The 25,579-nt window shown below is 36.0% G+C and overlaps 1 long non-coding RNA gene across 1 annotated transcript; it reads right to left on the minus strand.

Moving 5' to 3' along the window:
* Window positions 1-330: 330 nt before the first annotated feature.
* Window positions 331-25,510, minus strand: LOC138993117 (uncharacterized). The gene is made up of 3 exons (XR_011468230.1): window positions 25,405-25,510; window positions 17,647-17,857; window positions 331-417 (listed from the first exon to the last, which is right to left on the minus strand). It is a non-coding gene; the product is annotated as an uncharacterized lncRNA (long non-coding RNA).
* Window positions 25,511-25,579: the final 69 nt, after the last annotated feature.

A 25,579-nucleotide genomic window follows, 5' to 3' on the forward strand; every position in this document is an offset into this window, starting at 1 on the left:
CGCTAATATCAAATAACAAAAGAGCTAAAAAATAAATAATGAACTCTTAGAAAATGCACATGTCCTGTAGCTTAATAAATGTTAGCATTCATAACTAGCTCTAAGTAGCTTCTAGAAAAGCAGCAGTCACATGATGGCACTCAGTAAGTACAGGGTGAGGCACACACAATTGTAAACCTACTTTTGTCCCACCCGGTATTAGATGAAAATTAATATCATTAATATCACTGTTATAAAACATAAAAGACATGAGCCTATCCCCACATGTGTTGATCTGAAGACAGCACAGCCCTGTCTGCAAAAGCCACAGCTGCCACATTGATGTCAGACCCACCTGAGTTTGAATGCAAGGTCTCACATTTATTCATGTGTAAACTTGGGAAATTTCCTCAGACTCTCAGTTGTCAGTTTCCTCATCTGCAAAATGAAGGTAAGAACAATGACCTCCCAGTGTTGGTTTTAGATTCACACAAAATAAATGCAAAATGCTTGGCACTGACAGGGTGCTCAAGAAATGTCATCCCACTGCCCTTTGTTGATGCGTTTTTAAAAAAATAAAGAGCAGTTTTCCACTTCAGATATTTCTTTGAATTATAATCTATTTCAGAGGCATTTAAAGTCAATATACTTTTAATTCTACATTAAGAAACATTTTCTTTGAAAACAATACTCTGTTGAAAGGATTTACTCTTCTTTGGTCTAACCACCCATCTTTCATCCCCTCAACAAGCTCAATAGAAAATAAAGGTCTAAAAAAATCTAGAGAAAAAAATTTCATTTGACTAGGCCTGAATTCACTGACACTTAGGAACCACACGCAGAAAAAAGGCAACAGTTTGAAGATTCTTAAATTAGTCATTGATTAGGAGTTTACATAATTTAGAGGTAGTAATCCAAAACCTGCTTCAAATTAGATGAGAGCAGAAAAGTGATGTGGAAGTAGTTACTGTTAAACTGGAATTCTTCTGATTGCACTATTTATCAGGTAGTATTTCAGATAATTAAATAGAACTATGAGTAACATGAAAGATTATAGTTATGGTTCATTTTTGCACGGGTCTGTTGAGACATGGAAATTACATGCAGGCAGAGCTGGAAAAATTCCAACATGGACCATAGTGAATTAGGCAACAGCTGGTGAAGAAGGTTTAGTTTAGGCACTGTCCTGACAGCTGGAGAAAAAGTTGTATGTGGTCCATACTAAACTTCACATTAAAAATTAGCAGTAAAATAATTACAAGTTAATTAGAAATGTACTGTCTTGATTTCAAAGCTTAAACAATCTTCCTTGGGGCCAGTTTAAAACCATTTTAAGGTTCTTTAATCTCGGCTCAAGAGAATTTATTTTCTAGCAGGTGTGCCTTAAAGCTAAAAATGTAGACATGACTTAAAATCATTTCCATGAGTTTCAAGCACTTCCACATGTTAAAAAAAATCATTTCAATATTGCTTGAAACCCACAAAAGGTCATGGGGAGAGGAAGCTGTGAAAAACTTAATCCTGCAAATCTCATGACACATGGCATGATGCAATGGGGTTTAGAGCCAGAAGGCTTGGGTTCAAGCCTCTGCTCTGCTAATTACTAAGTAGGAGGTTTGGGGAAGAATGCATGTCCTTTTCAAATCTTAGTATTCTCATCCAACTTGGGAATGATAACACCTACCTTCCAACTATTGTGAGAAGTAAGGGACCTATATATGGTACCTAGTTTGTGGTTCCCAAACTGCCCGGAGGCACTCCAGGACACTGAAGTACACTTAGGGTGCTATGGGCTATTTCAAATTTTCAAGGGAAATACAGAAATATTCAAAATCTGTCAGCCACTGTGTGAACTACTAGCTCAAAGTGGTTCACAGTTTCAACATTAGATCATATTACATTCCTCTCAGTGATGGTATATCTTTGTGAAGGTGGGTTTTGGTGGTTGCTAGACAAAAAGGAAATAGGAGTGAAAATCAATGTAGAACAGGAAATGAGGGTAGTGGTGCCAATCTGATTACAATGTCTGAGAGGTGTGTGGTGCCCAAGAGGCCCACACATCTTTTTAGTAAGTAACTGTGGTTAAAACGAAAATAATTTTTTTCTTTCAACTAGGTATAGTTTTTTCTTAAATATGTTTTTTAAGTTGTTATAAATAGATTTTCAATTGTTTGGACCTAACCACTCAATTAACAATATAGTTATTTATTTATTTTGGCCTAGGGATCCATGCAAAAAATACTGAGATACTGAAGGTGTCATAAATGGAAAAAAATTAGAGAACTTCTGTAGTAGGTACCAATAAATTCATTTCCTCTCAGACCTGATATTCTTTCACATGATTGAACTCTTTCTCTCAAAATTTAAATAAAATTAGTTCTGTTGTCATTAGTAATGCTCACCACTATTCTCAGATTTTGCAATTTGATGGGGCCATATGATTTATCTTTGACCAACGGGATTTGAAGAGTTTATGAACTCTCCACTCACTCTTCTCCTGTTGAGGCATCTTACTCAGTTGAGAAGATAACAGAGACTCGAGATCTAAGTAGTTTTTTCTCAAGTTACTGTAAGAAGAGTCAACCTGGACTCACTGAGTCAAGCCAATGAGATTTGGTGGTTTGACTAATGCTCAAACTTGTTTCTATTACCCTCTCCACCGTTCTCCTAAATATGGTTTTCTTACTCTTTTTGCAACTAATTCTAAAAGATAATTAGGTAATAACTGGTGCTGCAGAAAATGTCACCTGAATAATAGAAGCCTGGATGGTGGAATACTCAAAGAATAGTAGTTATCGACAGTGTTGGCTAAAACAGCCTGATCATGGAGTGATGCCCCAGATCACAAATTAAAGTAAAAAACACATTCATTCAATCAATGTCAAGCTGTGGTTTATAACATCTTAAGGGTTAAAAAGAAAATTGCAATCATTTAAACAGAATGATTACATTTGGGTATAAGGACATATACAGTAAGATAAAGCTACTTTTATATAAGATGTTGGAACCATAGATGTTCAACGTATTTTCTGTACTCTTGGGACTTTGGCTTTATATCACAAATGGGGAAGCAATTCAAATATTAAATATTTCCAGGGTGGGGTAATTTCTGACTGGGATAGAAGGCATAGAAGAAGTGATCATTCCCAGTAGTTATAGAATGAGAGTAGGAGGAGGAGGCTTTGAAAGTAAAATTTCAATAGGTCACTCAATACCTCAGCTATTATAAAGAAGAAGTGGACTAGGAGGAATTCAGGAAAAGAACTGCATTCATTGATTCATCAATGTTTATCAAATATCTTAATGTGTATTCCATAAATGCTACCAGGTAACTGGGACTTGGTATCTGATTCTAAAGGCTATTAATCTAGCAAGGAGATAGACTTGGAAAGGCATAACCACAACATAATGTGTCCATTACTATTTAAAAACAACAATAACAACAAAAATGCTCTGGAAGATCACAGATTTATAATAAATTTGCCTACAAGTATCAGTGGTATTTGTATCAAAGAGGAAAGATTTAAGCTGGATCTTAAAAGATGAATGAATGTGTTTAGAACTGTAAAGTTTTGAGATTTTAGCCTATGAGCAAACTCTCATGCAACAGTTTCATGGATGCTGGTAGAAAACTTGAGATTCCTGAATCAAACCGAAAGGGCTTTAACTCAGAGCCATAGTCATAGCCAGAACAGTAGCATTTTCCTATACCAGTTTCCTGAGTCCCAATTCCCATGGATGACCCAAAAAGGGGCAAGTAACACTTGCCTGCATAGTGGGTTGTATTGCAGAGGAGAAACCCTGAGCTTAGGGTGGCCAATTTTTTTTTTATAATGGTCAATAAACATGCCTTCCCTGTGCTCGGAAGACACCATCTCTGTCTTCTAAGGATGCTTGTCATACAAATATCCTGGCAAAGATAATCCAGAACACTGGCTTCTGCTCACAAGAAGTGCAGAAATGTAAGTAATCCACAGAGAATTATCTCCCAACAAGCAGGGGTTCACCAGGACGGTAGAGCATGATATCTTAGCAGAATGTATAACATATGTGACTAGCCAGAGTTCAAGATACCTTTCAAAGAATGAAGCAGTGGGAGAAGTAGGCAGAGGGTAGTATGTGTTAGGAAGAAAAAATAAATCCATAGAATTACATTGGAATTAGATTATTGAATAAAGAAAAAATATATAAAATGTTAACCTGTGTTCACCAATAGTTTTTCAGTGTTAGCCTCTTGGTAGGAACTCCTTATATTGAATGAATGAATGAATGAGTTACCTACTTTGTCTTATAAACATAGGGAGCTACCATAATTTTAAATGAAGAGGCAAATGATCATATCCGGTAGCAGTGTGACAAAAGCATTACTGTTGAAAGAGAAAAATTTAGTCTATAATTAGGCTTTTGCAATAAAATAGGGGAGATAAAGGAGAAGGACTGAGTATTGAGAGGAGTTATTGAATTAATTTAGAAAGACCAACCAAAGAACCTGGCAGTCCACTGGATGTGCAAGTGAGAGTCCAAGAATAAACATGAGTTGTATAGTGGGTTTAGGAGGAGAGGGTTGTTGAATAAATGGTGATGTCACTAACTGTGATAGGAAATGCAAGAGAAGATGCAAGTTGGAAATACAAAGAACTTGATGTTGGGCTTGTTTCATTTACATCTTAAGAAGATACACATGGCAAATCTGGAAGGATTTCTGAAGCTCCAGAGAGAGAATGACCTGGCAGGAAGTGGTAGGCACTGAGATAATAGCTAAAGACAAAAGAGTGAAAGAAATAACGCAATGACAAATAGAGATAGAGATGAGAGAGAGAGAGAGAGAGAGAGAGAGAGAGAGAGAGAGAGAGAGAGAGAAAGGCTTTCCATATGGGAAGTGCCAACCTTATTTCCCAAAAGAAGTATGTGTGGGAAAAGAAAGAAAACTGGTGAGAATAATTTAGGGTTGTGGGGGGGCGGGGGCGGGCGGGAGGGAGGAAATACTGAAAGAGGTGGAGAGGGAATCAAAAGGATGATACCAAAGACAGTTTCAAAAGGGAAAGTCATTAGCAAGGCGAGTCAAATTGGAGGGGAGCTAAAAAGTACCCACTGGATTTAGCTTTTGAATCATCGTAGATTTCAAGAAAATAGTAGGAGAAGAAGGTAGATTATATAATGAAGCCAGCTTCTTATTTCAGAGGAGAGGGGACAGGTAGGTTCAATCAAGTTGGCATCAGCTTACCTGGTGTGATAAACTGTGGAGTGAGGGGGGCACTTTTCCAAATATACGCCTTAAAAAGAACTTTCTCAATGGCACCCATAAGTCATCACCTAAAGTCTCCTCCACTATACACTGCTACTTTGAGTCATAAAGTTTTTTTCCCCTTTCAAAGATCCCCTAATAAAATGAAGTTGCTCCTGAAAAAAAAGTAATAGTTTAAACTCTTCCTCTGAAGTGTTAGTTCACATGGATTTAACAGAGAAAAATGTTCTTAGCAAATGAGACACCAGAGTGGTCTTAGTATTCTAGAAGTAGAATGATGGAGGAAGGGGCCTATTAAATGGGGACCTGTGAGGTCCCCAAAAATCAAGGTACCTATTGGATGATTTGGTTAGAGTCTGGCTAGGCTGTCTTTTTGCTGGCTGGCTCTGCCAAACATTTTATTTTTATTTTTTTACTATTTGAGAACACAGGACAGTTGAGAAAATATAAGTGTGCAGTAGAACTGAATTTATCTTAAAGCACACAGTAAGTGGTGGAAAGTTACTGAGGTGTTAATAGTTGCAGTTGCTACCCAGACTATCAATTAAGATTTTAAGCTACTGCACTCACTTTAATTAAATCAAGCATGCTTTTCTGGCACTAACCAGGAGTATTTGGCTCATCTGCAGAGCAAGGCAGATCCATAACAAGAGTCTTCAATTTATTAACAGCTGCTTTCCTGGTTACTGAATTAACCAGGCATTTACTGAGCATCTGCTATGTAGCAAGATAGTGTTTGAAGTAAAATAACGATGAATGGGAGTTAGGTATTACTTTAATTCAAAGGTAAGTTTTTGGCTTGTAATGAGGAATTGTATTAAACACAAATAAGATGTTTCCAAGTTGGCCATAATGTTCATCTCATTAGAAACATAAACACTGCTGTGAGGGGAAAAAACTCCCTCGCAACCAGCATATTCAAGATCATCTCCACGAGGCAAATTCTCATGAATATCGACTAGAGAAGAGAAAGAAATAATAGGATATATCATCTCTTTTTTTAAAAAAAATTGTCACCAAGTTTCATTTAGTTTTATGATGATTTCTTTAAGTTTCAGAAGCAAATAGAGGCTTCTATAAAATGACAGATCCTCTTGGAAGCAGTTCCAAACATTAACCAATTATAATAGTACCGTCTAAAAGATTTAAAGGAAAACTAATTTTCTTTCACTTCAAAAAATACACATCTATTTATGTCCCTAATTTTTCTTTTCTTCTTTTTATTGTAATTATTAAATGTTTGCATTTTTCTGTGAACCTAAAAATGCACTAAGAAAGTGAAGTTTCATTTTTTTAAAATTTTTAATGCTTGAGGGCAGGGACTATGTTTTTACATGTTGAGTAAATTGGAAAATCTAATAAATTTAGATCTATTCATGATTTTAAAAAAGGATTCTTAACTCAAATTTCACAAGTCCTTTCCAATTCCAAAATGTAACTTTAGTGTCTGCAACAAAAGAGGTACTGGCACAATGATTATTTATAAGGTACTCTACACCATAAGGAAGCATCACATCTAACAAGTGTGGGGAGAGAAGTACATGAGAGTGGAGACCTTCCATACAACTCATAGGCAGTACCACAAAAGGATCTTGAATTACAGCCACATAGAATTTGTCAATACTCTACAAAATGTAAGGCTTCTAAGTTCTCTTTGTCCCAGAAATTGTATTTCTAAGAAGGTATCCTGATGAAAAAAATCACAGACATGAGCAAAGATGTTTTATAAGTACAGACATAATAATGTCCACTGCAAAATTGAAAACTCAAATATCCATCAATATGGAATTATTCAATAAACTACTATAATATTGCCCCAATATTCCATGTAATTGGTATAATATGGCCATTAAAAAATAATGTATAATATATAAGAATAGTAAACAGCAAAATATGTTCACAATAAATTGTAAAGCTAAAAAAATCAAAGTATCTATAATTGATATTCTAAAAATATATGAAGCTATAGTATAGGTAGATATAGATATGAATAAAACCAAGACCTGAAGGACAATGCTAGTCAAAGTTGTCATTAACCTGATCTACTGCTATAACCCTCCTAAGTGGTTTACATCTACTCTTGGCTTCTAGTAATCCTACTTCTTCTAGACTGCATCTATATCGCTTCAAATGCAAATCCTATCATGCTATTTCCAGTAAAAAAATATTTTAAAATGTTCCTTCTACTTTTAGGATAAAAAACAATCCCTGTAAATTACAATTTATAGGGATTGTTCCCTCCCTGGTTTTCTCTCTATCACCTCTTGCCACTCTCCTCCAGGTCTCTCTGAATGCCACTGTCTGCACTCCTAACAATTGAACCCCACGATTCAGTTCAAGCAGACACTATTCTTATCCTTCTCGAACTAAGCATTGTTTTCATCCTCCCTGATCTGTACAGTATAAGAGGCCTCAAAAGCCCATTCCTAAAGAGGAATTTATATTTCCTATCACACCAAGAAACAGGCAAAAGGGTTTTCAATCAGCCCTGAAGCAAGATCTTGGCTAGAGAATAAACAAAAACGCACAAAGGCAGTTGGCCTCTCTATGAAGGGTTTCTCTGGCAAGCTGTTGAGCTTAGCAGAAGAACAAGAGCAGGGCTGCCACCATAGAAAGTGGAGAACCTACCTTTTTTGTCTCTGTCTCTGAATCGTGATCATAGAAGAATGTTGATTTATTAGCAACACTCACATCCTTCATCATCACATCTACTACACAAACCAACTCTGTGTCTTTAGAAAATTCATTTAACCTCTCAATACCTCACTTTTTGATACCGTGTAATGGGGTATGAACTCAGTCATATATCCATTTCTACATTTTGTTCTGGTAGCTGTAACTCTAAGACTTGCTGGCATTAATGTTCACCTTACCTTGGTTTCACCTGCAGACAAATTGGACTTCAAGGGCACACATTGATTTGCCCTGGTCCTGTAAAGCCCTAGAAATTGATTTGACCAATAGATGCCACAAAGAAAAGATTGCTATGAGAAATAGACAGTGCATGGCATTAGCAGACAAAGCAAATCATTTAGCCAAATACATTTAAATCCATAGGCCAAACCTGGGCAGCCCAAATGTTTCATGAATTTCAGTAGCTGAGTGACTCTCTGAATTTATATGGTGTGTGTATGTGTGTGACCTTCTTGCAAAGGAAGCCCCCCCGCGACCCCCCTACCAAAGTGCAAACAATCTCCCTTGTGTGCCCGAGGCCTAGATTGTTCAGGGCTAGCCTGAGATAAATTCGACAACAGGTTGTGGAATGGGGCACCTCTGGAGGCTGATAGGCTAATAGACCCTAATCCTCACAATGCTCCACATTAAAATTCCTTTGAAAAAGGCACTCCTGAAAGGGAAATAACATGTCCTGCAGGGAGAAACCCAGGTAGACAGTGAACTCTTTCCCTCATAATTTTTCTTACTAGTCTTTCTGATTTTACAGCATGATATGTTCTGAACCTTTTAGTAAAATGGAGGTTTCTCATTTCAGCCTAACTGCTGTTAATCTGTTCCAAATGTTAAAGTTGCAAGTAAGGTCTGGTAACCATCGCCGTATTGAGTTGATAATAGGAACAGAGTTGATCACCATCTGGTTTGGTTCAGAGTACAACTTGCTGCCTAATATTGCAGAATTTGAGTTGGAAGACCCCTGCATTTCATGAATGCCACAAAAAAGAATTTAAAACAGCACTCCCCAATAGTCAGATGTCCTTATTTATTGCTCTATAGGTTTGCTAAATATGGAATATCACATTACTAATTTTGGCAAATTCCAGGGTACATAAACAGGCCAAAACCTCTTAACATAAATTATGCCAGAGCTGCCTAATGATAATTTGAAAAATTCATGGTGCTTGTTTTCCAGAGTTATGACAGAAAACCATTTCGTAAATAAGAAACAAAATTTGAAATCGGTTTCTTATTGCAAGTCTCCCTTACCAATGCTGCTGTTTCAGATCTATGAAAATATACTTTCTCCCACCACATTATGAATAAATTGGAAAATCTGATTTATCTAGAACTACCAGTAATTTTCAAAATGGATTCTTGACTCAAAAGGAAACATTTCACAAGCTCTTTACAATTTCAAAGTTCTGAGTATTAGAATAATCCAGCAACAATCTAGCTTTATACAAGGAAAATTTCTTCTAATTATATTAAATTATTACTAGGCATTATATTTTCTGAGAGTCCAGACAATAAATATTAATGACAAGGACCATGTCAATATATTTCCATTTTCTTTCCAATGTTTTGAATTATGCCTGGTACATAGGTGTCTACTTACTGAACAGAGCCCAAGAGGCCTCTATAGGAAAAGTAACAAGTCTTTGAATAACAACTTCCTATTTGCTTGAAATTTCTTCCCTTTAATCAGGGCATTTATAAAAGATAATCAAAGAATGTAAACTCTCCATAAACAATGCAATAGCATGCAATGCCTCGCTGGCAGGAGATCCCAATTTCCTGAACACACATTGCTCATTCATTTAGGGAAAGCATGTCCCAAATCACACAAGCAAGACAAAGACACAGCTCTCCTTGACAGACTTATTTCTTTATAAGTAGAGTATATCTCCAGGCACTCCTTCTACTGTAGGAAACAAGATTTATTTAGATATGACTTTCTCAATTAACTATGGCTTCAGGAATTCTTTCTGAAATTTTTGCCCTAGTCCTCCAACTTTTTAACTTTATTAATAAATATGTCATTTCATTTTGACAAGACAGACGTTCTAATATGTCCCTGTTAAATATTTATAAATATCCAAAAGCCAATGCCTTTAATTAAATGACTTGAATATAATCACAGATTTGCAAGACAAGAGTAGAAGTCATCTAGTCCAGCTCTCTACATCCATTGAAAGCAGAACCTTGTGAAAAAGTATCACTCCTATTTTTTAAAGACCTCCCAAGTAGATTTTAAGAGCATCCATTGAATGACTGTCCCAGAATCCTCTTAGATTAAAGCATTTCTTTAAACCTCATTTTCCTTCTACACCTTCTGGCCTACCTATCTCCTACAAGACCAGCTCTTGTTTCCTAGCCAAAGGCTAATGTCTGTGAACTATGGACTGGCTGTTTTTTGTTTTGTTTTGTTTTTTTAACAGTATGACTTCCATAAGAGCAAAATTGAGGTGAAAAAGCAAACCTATTCCCTGTTCCTTTTTTCTCCTTTTCAATCTTCCAACTCCTTTCTTTTCTGGTTTTGCACATCGTATCTCAGAAGCCTATTGTGTATTTGCCTTGTCACCCATCAGACATAACTGTGCAGAGAGAAGAAGTGTCTCTGTGGCACATTATAACTTGGGCCAATAAATCCCCACTGTATCGAGAAAATTCCTTTGTACCGTGATGAAGGCGCCTTCTAACAGCCAAGAAAGGAAACACCAGTCCACATGTGCACCTTAAAAGAAACTTCATGTACTTTGTTTTCCCTTTCCATCTGACAGCCCTGCAATCTGGAAGCTAAACAGAAATGGGTCTGCTTAGTACTTGGAAAGGAGACAGTTTGAGAATGCCTAGTACTGTAGGCTTTCTCTCCTCCCGCACCCCCCTTACTCATACTCCCACCTGCCCGAGCATTGTGGTGGTGAAGAAAGCACACTGAATTCCAGATAAGCAATACGGCGATTCAATAACCTTCTATGAATTACAAACCTTCACTATACCAAAATTACAGAACAGATTTTTAAAATTTTCTTTCAGCTCTAAAAGTCTAAAAATAGATTTTTGTGAAGAAAGTCTATTTGTCCATATTGTTAAAAATGGGGTATGCTGATGGGCGCCTGAACTTGAAGAAGAAAGTTAAATGTGTGCAACATTGAAAACACTCTGAACTTAACATTCTCCTTTTTACCCACTGCATTGGTTTGCTCTGAGTTGTAAACCACTCTGCCCATACAAGTTCTACATCATCCTCGAGACCTAATTCAAGTCTAACATTCTGCCTAAATCCTAATTGCTATAACCTCCGTTAAATACTCTGTCCTCTGAATATTATACCCAAAGTCTTGACCATATGATTCTGGGTTTAATTATTCTCTATTTTTTCATGTGTTAGTCTTATCCTCTCATTGAAACTGTAAACTCTTCGACAAGCTGGATGGGAGGATAATTAAACTACTCTTAGCTTTGGTATTATTTCTTCATTCACCACATCTAGCTGTGTGGCCCTGAGCAGGTATTTGAAATTAACTGTGCCTGAGTTTCCTCATCTCTAAAACAGAGCTAATAATACTAAGCTTACTTGGTTTTGAGGGACCAGTAGATAATCAGAAATACTTGAATCGATGTTTCCTTAATAATTTAGAAAGATTTTTAAAGTATTTCAGCCTCATAATTATATAAAAAAAATTTCTAGCATTTTAGACCTAAGGATAGGATAGTCAGGTGACTTAATGTAGACCTTGCTTGAGATGTTGATGATTTAAAAAATCTCTCTTAACAATTATACTTACTTTGTCTCTGACTCTCTCAAATAAAAGAGGAGAGCCAAAGAGAGATTTACTTGAGCTTTGGTGATTGTTTCTATTACAAATAGAGTAGAATTTATCATATCTTCATTTTATGAATTGAATATGTCTGCTGAAAATTCGTAAGAGGCAAAGAGGGTACGCAGAAAGAAGATGTATGTAGAAGGTAGGCAAGGGTTCAGATACCTCAGGCTTTTGATATTCTATTCAAAAGAGGGGTGAGCAGTAGGATTATAGATACCACCAAATGAACATAATTAGGGTAGGTCAAATTATCACTCCTTTTAGCTGTCCTTCCTTCTGGTGTAATACAGAATACTGTCCTGGAGGTAATTCTCTAGAAAAATTTTCATATTTTCTCTTTTGAGAGTAATAAGACAAAAGCAAATGGTAAGAAAGTTTAGTAAAAACTTGCTTACTCGTAAATGTTAACAGTGAGATATAAAGAAAAAATTGACAAGATGGAAGAGTGTTTTCTGCTTGTGTGAATGAATGATATCACTTTGTTGGTTAATGAAGATTAAAACCCTCACTGTAGCTCCTGTAGGAAGACCACAAACAACCAGAACATGTGGAAAGAACAACAGGTAACAAAACCAGGGACACTTAGGATGGCTCTTGAAGTACACACCACAAGATTCAATCCCCCAGGTGGTGGGACTAAGTGCTGCTGTGGTTCAGCAAGCACATGACGAAAAAGCAGTGCAATGTGAGGAAATGACTACAGAGGAAGGAAGGATTTGTCAGCAGTGCAACTGGAAAAGTAATTCTCCAAAAAAAAAAAAAAAAAAAGGCTTGGCTTCCATGTGAATTTAGCTTGGATCTGAAAAGAAATTGCCTAAGATTTTCTGAATGCTGGCATTGCAGGAAAGGCATGTAGCTCCACTGGCAGTGCCAGCCTTCCTACCCACTCGTAATAGCTCAGGTTGAGGAAGATGATTCTGGAAAAGCTGTTGCTGCTCCTTTGATTTCGTACTGAATCCTGGAGTCTAGAGATTTTAAATGCATTTGGCTAAAATGAAGAGAACCAAGATCACATTACTCTTGATTATCCAACTTTAGAGAAGAGGATTAAGGACAAAGATAACCCAAAACTATGACAGGAAAAAGGTCACTCATCCTCCATACTATTGCCAAAGTGATCTTTATTTATTTTCTTTATTTTGAAATTGAAATCTAGTAAAATTTATTCGTTTGGGTCTGCAATTATATGAGTTTTGCCAAATGCACAGCATCATGTGACAACCATAGTGTGGGTATTGTTTTAAACCCTGCCCCCTGCTCAACAACTTCCATGGTTCCTAATGGCTGATAGGTTAAATCTAAATTTGGTAGCATGGTATGAAGGCTCATCATGACTTGGTGACTGCCTATTTTTCCAACCTCAGCTCTTACCAATTTCTCTCTGATACCCTGCAGACTAGCCATACCAAAATTCTTGTACTTAACCTGAACTCACCTACTCATTTTATGAATGTATATAAAGGAATTAATCCAATAGATATAAAAGGCTACTTTTATGAAATTGTCTGCTGCAGCATTATTTAAAATAGCAAGAAGGGAGAGGAAGAATTGAGAGAAATATACAACAATAAATAAATACTCAGGAAGGGGAGAAAATAATAATTACTCGCTTGAATAATTAAGTAGTTTTTTAAAATAATGGTTATAAATACTCTGTAATAGCATATGAAGTATATAAACATAATACTTTGGAAAAACAAAAAGAACAAAAAACTGAATGTTCATTAAAATTACAACTATGCAAATATGTGGTTATGGAAAAACAATTAGAAGGAAAAGTGCCAAAAGAATAATAGAAATTATGTGACAATGGTATGATTGTGGGTGGCTTTTTACTTTATCTTCCAAACTTTCTGTAGCAGTGCTAAATTAGTAATAAGTGTTTTTAATTTACTATTTTTTAAATTACTTTTAAGAAAGACTTTTAGTTGTCCATCTTTTGAGGTAACTAGTTCAAGAGGAAAAGAGCTTAAAACCAAGATGAAATACAAGTTGAAATATTTGCATTTTATTTCATTCACCACTGTGCTAGGCACTGTGGACATAAAGATGAATTAGATATAGTCTCTACCTTCAAAATTTTTCAAATGTATCAGGGAAAACATCTTCCAAATATATAGCTATAACAGTGTTATGAACCCGATTATTAGTAATATGTAATGTGACACTTAGAAAAGAGTGATTAAGTCAGTTCAGCCAAGGAGATCTTCACGAAGAGGTGGCATTTAAATAGGACTTTGAATGCCCAGCCATTGTGGTTTAGTGTTTATCGTCAACCTATGAACCAGGAGGTCAAAGTTCAATTCCTGCCAGGGTTGCAGGCTCAATCTCCAGAAGGGGGCATGCTGGAGGCAGCCAATCAATGATTCTCTCTCATTATTGATGTTTCTATTTCTCTCTCCCTCTCCCTTCCTCTTTTAAATCAATAAAAATATTTTTTAAATAAAAAATAAATAGGTCTTTGAAGAACAAGTAGGAGTTCATCAGGTAGAAAAGAGAAAACATAAGCAGATAGACAAAATTGGAAAACTAATAGCATAGTAGCAATAGACATAGTGGCTGAAATGATGGGAAATAAAAATGGAAACTACCATATTGAACACTTAAATTCTGAGCACTATAAATAGATTATAGCTAATTTAATCTTCACAAAATTTCTAGGAGCTGAACACAGTTATTGCTCTTATCATTACCAATTTATTAACATGGAAACTATTCTTAGTAAAGTTGGGATACCTGCTTGAGCAATCACACAGAAAGTGGTAAAGATGACATTTGCATCCAGGTCTGTGTGTGACTCTAAAGTCCTACCTTTACCCACCAATAATTACAATACCGAATCAAGAAAGGACCTTAATGGTCCTATCAAGAAAGTCAGACTTAATTCCATAAGAAATTCAAAAGAGTCAACGGTTGCTAAGGTACCTTGGGAAGCTAGAGAGATTGGAAGACCAATTAGGAACATAAAGCAATCACTTAATAAAGCTCTGAATCAAGGAAATAAAAAATGGAAAAGACATTCAGATTCTAGAGGTATTTCAGAGGGAGAGCCTTAAAGACCATGAAGGGGAGAAAATAGGTTCAAGGTTTACATTTTGGTGACTAAAAACAATAGTAAATAAATTAACCAAGAAAAAGCAGACAAGTATAAGAAAAAAATTTTTTTTAATTGTGGCAAATTGAATTTAAGGTTTCAGTAGTACATCCCAGTGGCATTTTATTAGGCAGTTAGAACCCAGCCCATGGACAGAATTATACTTTCTTCTGGTACATGTCAGATGAAATTCTACATTGGAAGATTAAGTTGCTTCCTTCCTTTATTTATTCACCTGAAATGTAGACCAATTAATATAATAATATCATTTAAGCATCTATAATTCCTGGGGCTGAATTATACCATGATGTTGAATATTATGAAAATTATTCAGAGGAAAAGATATAAAATATGTAAAGCAATGACTTCAGATGGCATTTTAAAAGCCTATGAACTCACCGAAGAGATGAGAATAAATTTGAAATTGTTAAATAAAGTCAATAATACAATAAAGTATTAAGTCCTAAAGTTACTAGTATATGCTTTAATACAAAATATTATCTAAACTAATGAGGGAGGACTTAACTTTTCCCTGAGGCAGAATAGAGAAGTAAAGGAAAAGCATCCCAAACCCTTCAAATAGTAGGCCAAGAAGAAGAGTCAAGGAAATTCTCACGAAAGATTTTGAAAGAGGCAGTGAAAATCTTTCTCCAGCACTTTATTTGGATGAGAAGTCACTGAAAATACCTAAGAAAATTCATGATAATGACCCAAGTGGTTGTAGCATTACTAGTAGTAGTGGTAATACATAACCATTACTTTAATCAGTACCTATCATCCATTCAGTACTTTGTATGTAGAAGTACTATTTATAATTATTATATGGTTAATTCTTACAACTTTAGAAATAAGAATTACACAAGCTTTTAAATTCATGAGTGTTAAAGAAGTGAAGGATTAACACAACTGGAGAAAGAATTCAGCTTTTACTCAAAGATTAGAAAGATGGATAGATTCAGCATATTCCAATTTTTCTACTTTCCCAACATAATTAGATCCTGTTGTTTTGCTCACCTTAGATCCACACAAACACAGACTTGGGTATTTTATTGCCACTGAGCTTTATCCTTAACACAAACTTATGGTTGAGCCATAGCTTTTTCCCCTCAAATCAGTTTTTCTCTTAGTTAAAAAAAATAAAAATAAAATAAACCAAAAGAGCTAGCTAGATGCTTCAACACTGAAGGAAATTGATTTTGTATAATCCAGACAGAGGGGGGAAGCCAGGAAATTTGGAAAGCTCGGCCATTTTAGACCACACCCAGTCTGCCGCACTTAGGTTGTGTGACTCCTGTTTGGCAATTTCCTGAACAGTTACATGCCCCATACAGATTCAGCATTTAAGTCTTAAATATGTGTGGCCTGAATTGGCTCCCACCAGCTGACTATCTTATTTCAAGCCGTCCAAATCAGCCACAATGTTAAATATCCTTCTAACTAAAGCATACTGAGCTGCAAAACTGCCAACAAAGCAAATGGCAGGAGAATGGGACTCAGGCTTAAAGATGCAGGAGCTAGTTACTGCCTCAAGTCAAAGAAGAAACTGGATTTGTAATAGATCTTCATTTGATTAAAGGGAAACAGAATAGTCCTAAAAATTCAGCAAACGCCATAGCAAATCAGAGCTATGTTTGGAGTTTTAGGAAGAGGGGACTAATCAAACACATGGTAAGCTAAGAAGTCATCTTTCACAAAAAGTATAAATAAATCAGATTCTACCTCTTACCTCAGGTTCAAAGAATTTTAGGAACGTTGAATTCTTATAATACTAACGAGTTTGTTCATTTGGAATTTAAGTTATTTTAAAAGTGGTGCTTTGTGATATAGAATATTTTCTATAGGCAATATAACTTCTGTTATAGAGCAACGTATTTTAGCCATATTGGGAAGTAAGGCTGACCATGATTTGAGGTTTTTACTGTTTAGTCTGCAGTCCTAAACTACAAAAGCTTTCTGTCTTCTACTTTTAAAAGGAAAATATGAAGCTTTTTGGTCTATGTGAAAGTAGAAGATTGTGCCCTAACTGGTTTGGCTCAGTGGATAGAGCATCGGCCTTCGGACTGAAGGGTCCCGGGTTCGACTCTGGTCAAGGGCATGTACCTTGGTTGTGGGCACATCCCCAGTAGGGGGTGTGCAGGAGGCAGCTGATTGAGGTTTCTCTCTCTTTAATGTTTCTAATTCTCTATCCCTCTTCCTTCCACTCTGTAAAAAAATCAATAAAATATATATTTAAAAAAAAAAAAAAAAAGAAAGTAGAAGATTGTATTTTTAAATATATAATTCAGGTTCTAAAAGACATTTATCTGTTCCAGATCCCCTTTGATGTAATAATTGCTTTAGATTTGTCTACCTGACCTTTTTATTTTAATTGAATTTATTGGGGTGACATTGGTTAATAAAATTATATAGGTTTCAGGTGTGCAATTCTATAATACATAATCTATATATTGTATTGTGTGTTCAGCAACCCAAGTCACGTCTCCTTCCATTGCCATTTATCAACCCTTTACTCCCTTCTACCTCCCCACACCCTGCTTTTGTCTCTGGTGACCACCATACTGTTGTCCATGTGTATGAGTTTGCTGGGGTTTTTTATGTGTGTTTTTTTTGTTTGTTTGTGTGTGTGTTTTGCTTAAGCCCTTTACCTGAACTTTTATTGCAAAAAGAAACAGTCCTAGATTAAAGAATCAAGAGAAGACATACTTAAAATGAAAGGGATCAATAGCTCCTACTCACTCTACAAAAATCCTGATCCTCTTTTGTCATTTGTTCGTTAGAAATGAAGGTCTAATGAGTACAAAATAACATTTAAATGGTAATATACTTACTCCTTTTATTCCTTTTCAAAAACAAGGCTCTGATGGAACATTTGTGCTTCTAATATGTTCTCCTCCCCTGGCACATAACCAGCTTGCTATTTTCCAAGCGATATTTCATTTCAGGGCTTTGTTACAAGGCTCATAATCTTATTCATTTCCTTGTTACCCGATTGAATAACTTAGTTGAGCCACAGCAATGTTTTAAGTGTTGCATCAAAACCTACAATTAAATGAAACTTTAATGAAGCTGCTTATTAATCTTGTAATAGGTCATCATTTACATTTATGCCACAAACTGGTAGTCTTTTCTTTCTTTTATTCATATTTCTAGACTCTTCTATTTGACAATATTCTAAATCAAGTTATATTTTAATGTGCACAAACAGAATTTCTGTGAATTACCTTTCTACCAAATCTGGCTAAGTGGTAATACCAAAGTAGAAAACACTGATTGCTTTTCAGTATATATATTCATGTTACTAAATTAGTTTTTCAAAATGTTTTAACTTTTCTGAAAAAGCATTTCCATATGTCATAAAAAACTAAGTGTGAGATTTTTTTACATAGCAAAACTTCTGTATACCTGAACTGAGCTTCTTTATTTTCTCTAGTTAATATGAAATTCTATACAAAGAAGATGCTGTTATGTTATGATATAGAATCTCTAAATAAAAAATTGTGTTACCTGTTACAAAAGAGAAATGTTAAATAACACCTATACCCTTTCTAAGTTCTGTAAGTAAAATTAATAAAAGTATTTTTTATTTTAATCACCAACAAGAACAGAATCTAATGGCCAGAATCTTAACAACTACATTTTCTTTTTTTGCTTTTTAAAAATTTGTTTGTTTCTTTAACAACTTTATTTTCAATCACACTTGAGGGCACTATTTTTCCATGTGTATTTTTATATGGTTATGTTAACAAACATTTATTCTTATAAACAATTTTTAAATTTTTATCAAAGTTTTATTTATGATTCCAGTTTGGAAGATAGATGGAATTACAGATATGACTAATATAAAACCTCATAACTCCATGTAGCTACAATTTAAAAGAAAATACACTCTAGAAAAGAAAAAACTATGGAGACAAAAGATCAGTGGTTGCTAGGTTGCGGGGGGAGGTGATAAACAAGCAAAGCACAGAGGATGTTTACGACAAAGGAAATATCTATATAACATTATAACAATGGATATATGTCATTATATTTTGTCCAACAAAACTATAATGCAACACCAAGAGTGAACCCTAAGGTAAACTATGGACTTCGGGTGATAATAAATGTACCACTCTGGTGAGAGTGTAAGGGCAGGGACCTATGTACCTTCCTCTTAATTTTGTTATAAACCTAAAACCCCTCTAAAAAATTAATTCTTTAATAAAAATACATTTAGAATTTATTCTTTTAAGAATTTTTAATGTTGGCATTATTGGAGGTGTTCTCCCTGACCGCCCTTTGCCTGTCTCCATCCATCCCCGCCTCCCCCTCCCTTGGCCTTCACCAAACTATTGTCCGTGTCCATAGGGTATGCATATATGTTCTCTAGCTAATCCCTTCACCTTCTGTATCCAGTCACCCCCCTCCTCCCCTTGGGCACTGGATACTGTTCCATGTATCCATGCTTCTGGTTCCATTTTGTTCATCAGTTTATTTTGTTCATTAGATTCCACATGTTAGTGAGATCATAAGGTATTTATCTTTCTTATAGGTGACTTTTCAAACTCAATGTCAAAAAAATTATAATAAATTCATGTGCTAGCCCTTGTTTACTTCCTAGAAAACATTATATCATTGAGGTAGTCAATGTACTTGTAAGATCTCAGTCTGGTGCTTACTGTAAGCAAAAATCTGTACTAACCCTTAGGGATACCAGGAAAAAAAATGAATAAAAGACACAACACTAACAGCATAAAGCACAAGTCGTGTGTGAAAGAGACAATTATGTCTCCTTAACACCACAGAATATGGCTTTGCTTCTTCTGGATGCTAGAAGTGGCACTTCAAGGCCCTGCCACATGTAATGCAGAACACTTTCTTGTTGCAACTCTTCCTTTAACTTTTATTATGTCACCCTCTTCTGATTCTTTCCGGCATCTCTGGATATTAAAGAGAAGGAATACTGAGGAGAAGCATGAGCTTTATTTCAGATCTTACTTTCACTCATCATTGCTCCACCACTTACTAAGTGACTGTGGGCAAATTATTTATCTCTCTGCGTTGCAACGTTCTCATTTAAATTAGTGTACATATGCAATGAGATAAAGTATGTAATATCATTCATTCATTCCATGGTGATTGCTCTCTAACTGCTACATTTCCTTAGTTCTCTGTCCTTTACTATATTTTTCTTCTTCCACCCCCCAAATTTTAATAAGCCTTAAATTCAGTCTCTAACTTTTTGCTCTCCTATTCTCTCTTTTTCTTAAGAATTGAATGGAATCCTATGCCTACATCAGTTCCTATTTGGCATTTCCCAAATAGTAATTCTCAAGGGTCCACAAGGTTTTTTGAAGAGATCATGATGTTCAAGTTAACAATGGTATCTGTTTAGTATCTACTTCTTAAAATGTTAATAAAAATCATGTGTAGCTATCCACCTAAAACGGAACACTTGGAAAGGCTGGGAGTACCAGTGCTGTAATATGTGTGGTGACCATCAGAAATCAGAGAAAGGTGCTGCAGATACAGTCGCTGTTCTTTTATAACTCACCCGAGCACTGCTGGTCATCAGGAAGGTACTAATCATTACTTAGTTTTAAATCATCTAATTTCGGTCTCTTATTACCTAATTTATACCAACAACCAGTCATTGCTTAAAGAAAGATAACACAAGAAAAGGTTGAAATACATACTAGTGAATACAAACACAATAAATATGCCAATTTGCCTCAAAATGATCTCCTGTTGATCCATTAGTTCAATCTGTCTGATAAAAATTCATTAAAAATGCATCTCTTTTTTTTTGTACCTCAACAGATAATACAAACAAAATAAACTATAGAGGTGACTATATCCAATTTGGCTTTATTTTAATGTCACACCTGTCAGAATGGATATCATCAATAAATCAACAAACAAGTGCTGGCAAGGATATAAAGAAAAGGTAACCCTCACGCACTATTGGTGGGAATGCAGACTGGTGCAGCCACTGTGGAAAGCAGTATGGAGTTTCCTCAAAAAATTAAAAGTGAAATTACCTATTGAGCCAGCAATCCCACTTCTGAGAATATATCTGAAGAAACCTGAAACACTCATTTGAAAGAGTATATGCACCCCTATGTTCACTGCAGTGTTATTTACAATAGTCAAGATCTGGAAATAGCCCAAGCATCCATAAGTAGATGACTGGATAAAAATGCTATGGTACATTTACTCTATGGAATACTACTCGGCCGAAAAAAAAAAAAAAGAAGAAGAAGAAGAAGAAAATTTTATCTTTGTAACAACATGGATGGATCTAGAAATTACTATGCTAAGTGAAGTAAGCCAGTCAGAAAAAGACAAACACCATATGATCTCACTTACATGGAATCTAATCAAAATAAGTTTACAAACAATATAAAACAGAAGCATAGGTACAGAGAAAAGACTGACAGCTGTCAGAGGAGAGGGTGGTTGGGAGCCTGAGTTAAAAAAGGTGAAGGGATTAAGCAAAAAATAAATATGCATTTTTTTGACACACAGACATGAACAACATGGTGATAGCCAGAGGGAAAGGGAGGTAGGAGCAGATGGAAGTGGGCAAAGGGGGAATAAATGGGGACAGAAAGAGACTTGAGCACACACTCATGCCATATGCGGATGATGTTTTATTGAGTTGTACATTTGAAATCGGTATGTTTTATTAACCAATATCACCCCAATATATTCAATAAAATTAATTAATTAATTAGTAAATTCTCACAGATTTTTGTGTCCATATTGCCTTCTGTTTTATACATACTGACACAACCAGAGTATTCACTTATAATAAGGTTCCAAAACCCATAAATATAATTGTGTAACATAGCTGGGTTTTACACAAAGTTCTAAGTTAACTTAGTAGATATTTAATTCAACTTTGCCTCACAGACAGCCAGTGTTCAAAAAAATAAAATAAAATACATAAATTATAATAAATTTAATCTACAAATCTATAAATTACAATAAATATAATTTAATATGTTCACATTAAGGAGTTAATTGTTGGTTCTTTATATTAAGAATCACTATTAAGAAGGTGCTTCTATATTCTTAATGTGAATAAGGTACTTCTTTGTATATTTGCAAATAACCTTCAAGAACATAAAATATCCCAAGTTTATGTGGTAGATATAGATGGGTTTAGAATATTGGCTTGAGTTTAATGTGCACTGACTCTAAAACATATACTGAAAGTTGTTTTTTCTTAAAAAAAAAAATCCCAGATATAGCGTTTACTTTTATTTTCTATTCTATTATTCTCTCTTAAAAGTTCATTTAAATTTTCACTTGTTTTAAGTAAACAAAAGTTTATACAATGATATTAATGATAATGATGATTTTCCTTTGACTAAAATCAATCAATATATAAAGCTTCGTTCTACAGAGGCTAATGTCAATCAACAAGACATTATATTTAGTTTTTAACTTTGGGGTTTTTATATTATGATGCAAAGTTACTATAATGCAAAAATGGTCACTTACAGGTAGAGTAACTATGGCACACAACTGCAGTTGTATTTGGTGTTCTTGGAATATATGGGTCCAAGAAACAAGAAGCTACTGCTTCCCTGCCAAGAAGTCAAGTTTAATTTGCTTTCTTTTCCCCTCCCTCGTCAACTGGCTGAAGTACAAGTTCCACTGCAAATGCAACAACCAGCAAACACAGATGCCATCATAAATACATAATGCTGCCAAGTAGGAAACCTTACATTGATGAATAACAGAACTCCCCATAGCAACGGGAAGATATTCTGAGCAGCATATTTAAATCTTGAAGCTCTATTATAAATAAAATGCATGCATTCCTTATAACTAAAAAATAAGTTAATTTAAAAAAACACTGACATTTACTATTACTCAATGGCTAATTTTTCTGTCTAGTTCATATTAGTGGACTGAGAAATTTTATAAATCTTTCATTCTGAACTTCTGCAATACATAACTGTGATCAAGGAGGCCTTGCTATGCCTTAAATAAAGTTTGCCATACTCAATAAAATAACAAAAACCACAAACCGTTTTCAAACTTTGCTAACAAAATTCATAGTCTGATAAGCTAATTTGGGTGTTTAAGATTTACCAACTGAGTGACCCTCCTCCCCAGCATCAGTGGGCCTGAGTACAAAATGTGAAAACAACAAATATTTATAAGCATCCACTATGGAAACAAAATATATTAGATGCTGCAGTGGAACGAAATTGAAGACAAGACTTCTACTCCGCAGGAACTTTTCCCCTAGTTTGTAGGAATTACTTATAAAGGACACTAATAAATCAAAGCAGTGTTTTGATAAACACAAAACAAAAAAACTGATCCTTGTGGGATGTTACAAGAAACATCATTTGCCCACAATTGCTCTAAGTTCTGACCCCCCCAAAGCAAAAATTCCAAACATTACATATCAACAGATGCAAAAACTAGAAAAGGATCTTTTAGGGCAGAGATGAGATAGAGGCTCAAGACCTCTTCAGCTTTGGTTTTAAGTCCAAAACATGTTGGCAATGAATTTATGAACTCTTTCGCCATCACAATCACTAGAAAATATCAATGCTAAGGAGTGACATCACCAAGATGGTGGAGTAGGAAACCCCAACCTCTGTTTCCCCACACAGATCAACAATTAGACAGCTATCCATCAACAAAAACAGCTCTGGGGGAATCGGGAGTCCAGTAAGAAACTTTAGCAACACTGTGGAACAAGCAAAAAAACAAACAAACAAAAACGAAACACCTGAGAATAACTGCACAAAAAGGAAAGGAAGAACAGTTCCGTTTTGTGTGCATCATCCCATCCCCCAGGATGGCACTGCTCAGTGCCAAGAGGGAACTCGCCAGCTAGAAAGAGGTTCCCTTGCTGGGAAAGGGAAAGCAGGGTGAGTCATCAGCTTCCCCAGCCTTCCAGGACACTGCACAGAGAATCTACATCCGTTTCACCCTACCCAGAGACCAGCAAGGCTGAGACATATAGAGAAGGCTGGGGACAAAGAAGAAGGGAAGGGACTAGCAGTAGCAACTGCACAGCAGAAATGATTACGGTTCCCAGAGTGGTCCCTCTGCAGAGGACCCTAAGCAGTTCTAGCCACTGAGGAAACTAGTACAGCTGCAACAGAACCCCTGTAGATGTCACTGGTTTTCACCCTACAGGTTTTGTTATTTTTTAATTATACCGACTCCAGATGCCTGAATCACTCTCCACACCTCTCCTTCCCTCCTTATCAGAGCTTGGGATCTGCATGAACATCCTGCCCTGGCTTCTGCAGCCGCATGAGTGTAAGATGCCAGCCTAGATTTCCATGGCTGACCCACCACTGTGCACACACTCCAGGCTAGCTCCTTCAGCTTTGTACTTGCACACCTCCAGCCCCACTGCTGTCACCAAACTCCCTGCCTTGTGCACATCCATGACAAGTCTCTGCAGCCACAGGACTGCACACTGACAGCCAGAGACCCTGCAGTTGCCAGTGCCCCCACACTTGGCACCAACCCTTGATGTCTGCCCTACCCCCACCACTCTGTGTGTTTCTGAGATCGGCACCTGTCACAATATAGCACCAGCAGCTGGATCCCACAGCCCAGATGTACACACCAGTGGCTTCAGTCACCAACACTGCCTTCCCTAGTCCCTAGCCACTGGACCTGGAGGTGACACTGAGGAACCAACAACCCTGGTGTCCACTGAAAAGCCCCCACAGTGCTCATCAAGGACCAATAGCTGCCAATGTTATGGACTCCAGCAGCCTGAGTCACAGACACCATGCCCCACCGCCAAGACCCAGAATTGCCATACACACCCACACTGGTACTCGGAACCACTAGACCCGAGCTTACAACATACTGCACTCTGTACCCCCACACACTTGAAGGTCTTTCCTTACTAAAGCCAGTCCATAAACTTTGGAAGGGGTGACTGCTTCTTCAAATGTGTAGACACCTATGCAAAGGTATTGAGAATCACAAAGAATCAGGGAAACATGACATTATCAAAGGAACACAGTAAATTTCCAGTTTCTGATACCAAACAATGGAAATCCAGAAATTTTCCAATAAAGAATTGAAAATAATTGTTCTAAAGATATTCAGAGAGCTACAAGAGAACAGATAAACAATCAATGACAATACAGGAAAACAATACAAGAGCAAAATGAAAAGTTCAACAAAGAGAAAGAATACACAGAAGAAGAACCAAAAGGAAATTTTAGAACTGAAGAATACAATGAATGTACTGAAGAAGTCAGTAAGAGCTTCAACAGCAGACGGCACCAACCAAGCAGAAGAAACAGTGAGCTCAAAAATATATCACTTAAAACTACCAAGTCAGAGAAACAAAAAGAAAAAAAAAATGAATAGAAATGAGGAAAGCGTACGGGACACTGTTAAGAGAAAAAACTATGCATCACTGAAGTTCCAGGAGGAGAAAATAAACAAACCAACAAAAATATATATAGCAGCGAGAAGAAAAAAATTTCTCATACAACAGAATCCCCATAAGGCTATGAGTGGATTTATCTGCAGACCAGGAGAGAATGGGCTGATATATTCAAAGTGCTAAGAGGAAAAAACTGCCAACAAAAATATTTTACCTGGCAAAGTTGTCCTTCAGAAGTGAAGGAGAAATAAACACTTTCCGAACAAACAAAATCTGAGGGAGTTCATCACCACTAGTCTTGCCTTATTAGATATGCTGAAAGGTCTTCAAGCTGTAACAAAGGGACACTAATTAGTAACATAAATTTAAAACATATAAGAATGTAGGGG

Source organism: Myotis yumanensis, unplaced genomic scaffold (genome assembly GCF_028538775.1).
Source record: "Myotis yumanensis isolate MYYU_CA2020_CCGP unplaced genomic scaffold, mMyoYum1.0.hap1 SCAF_15, whole genome shotgun sequence".
Classification (NCBI taxonomy): domain Eukaryota; kingdom Metazoa; phylum Chordata; class Mammalia; order Chiroptera; family Vespertilionidae; genus Myotis; species Myotis yumanensis.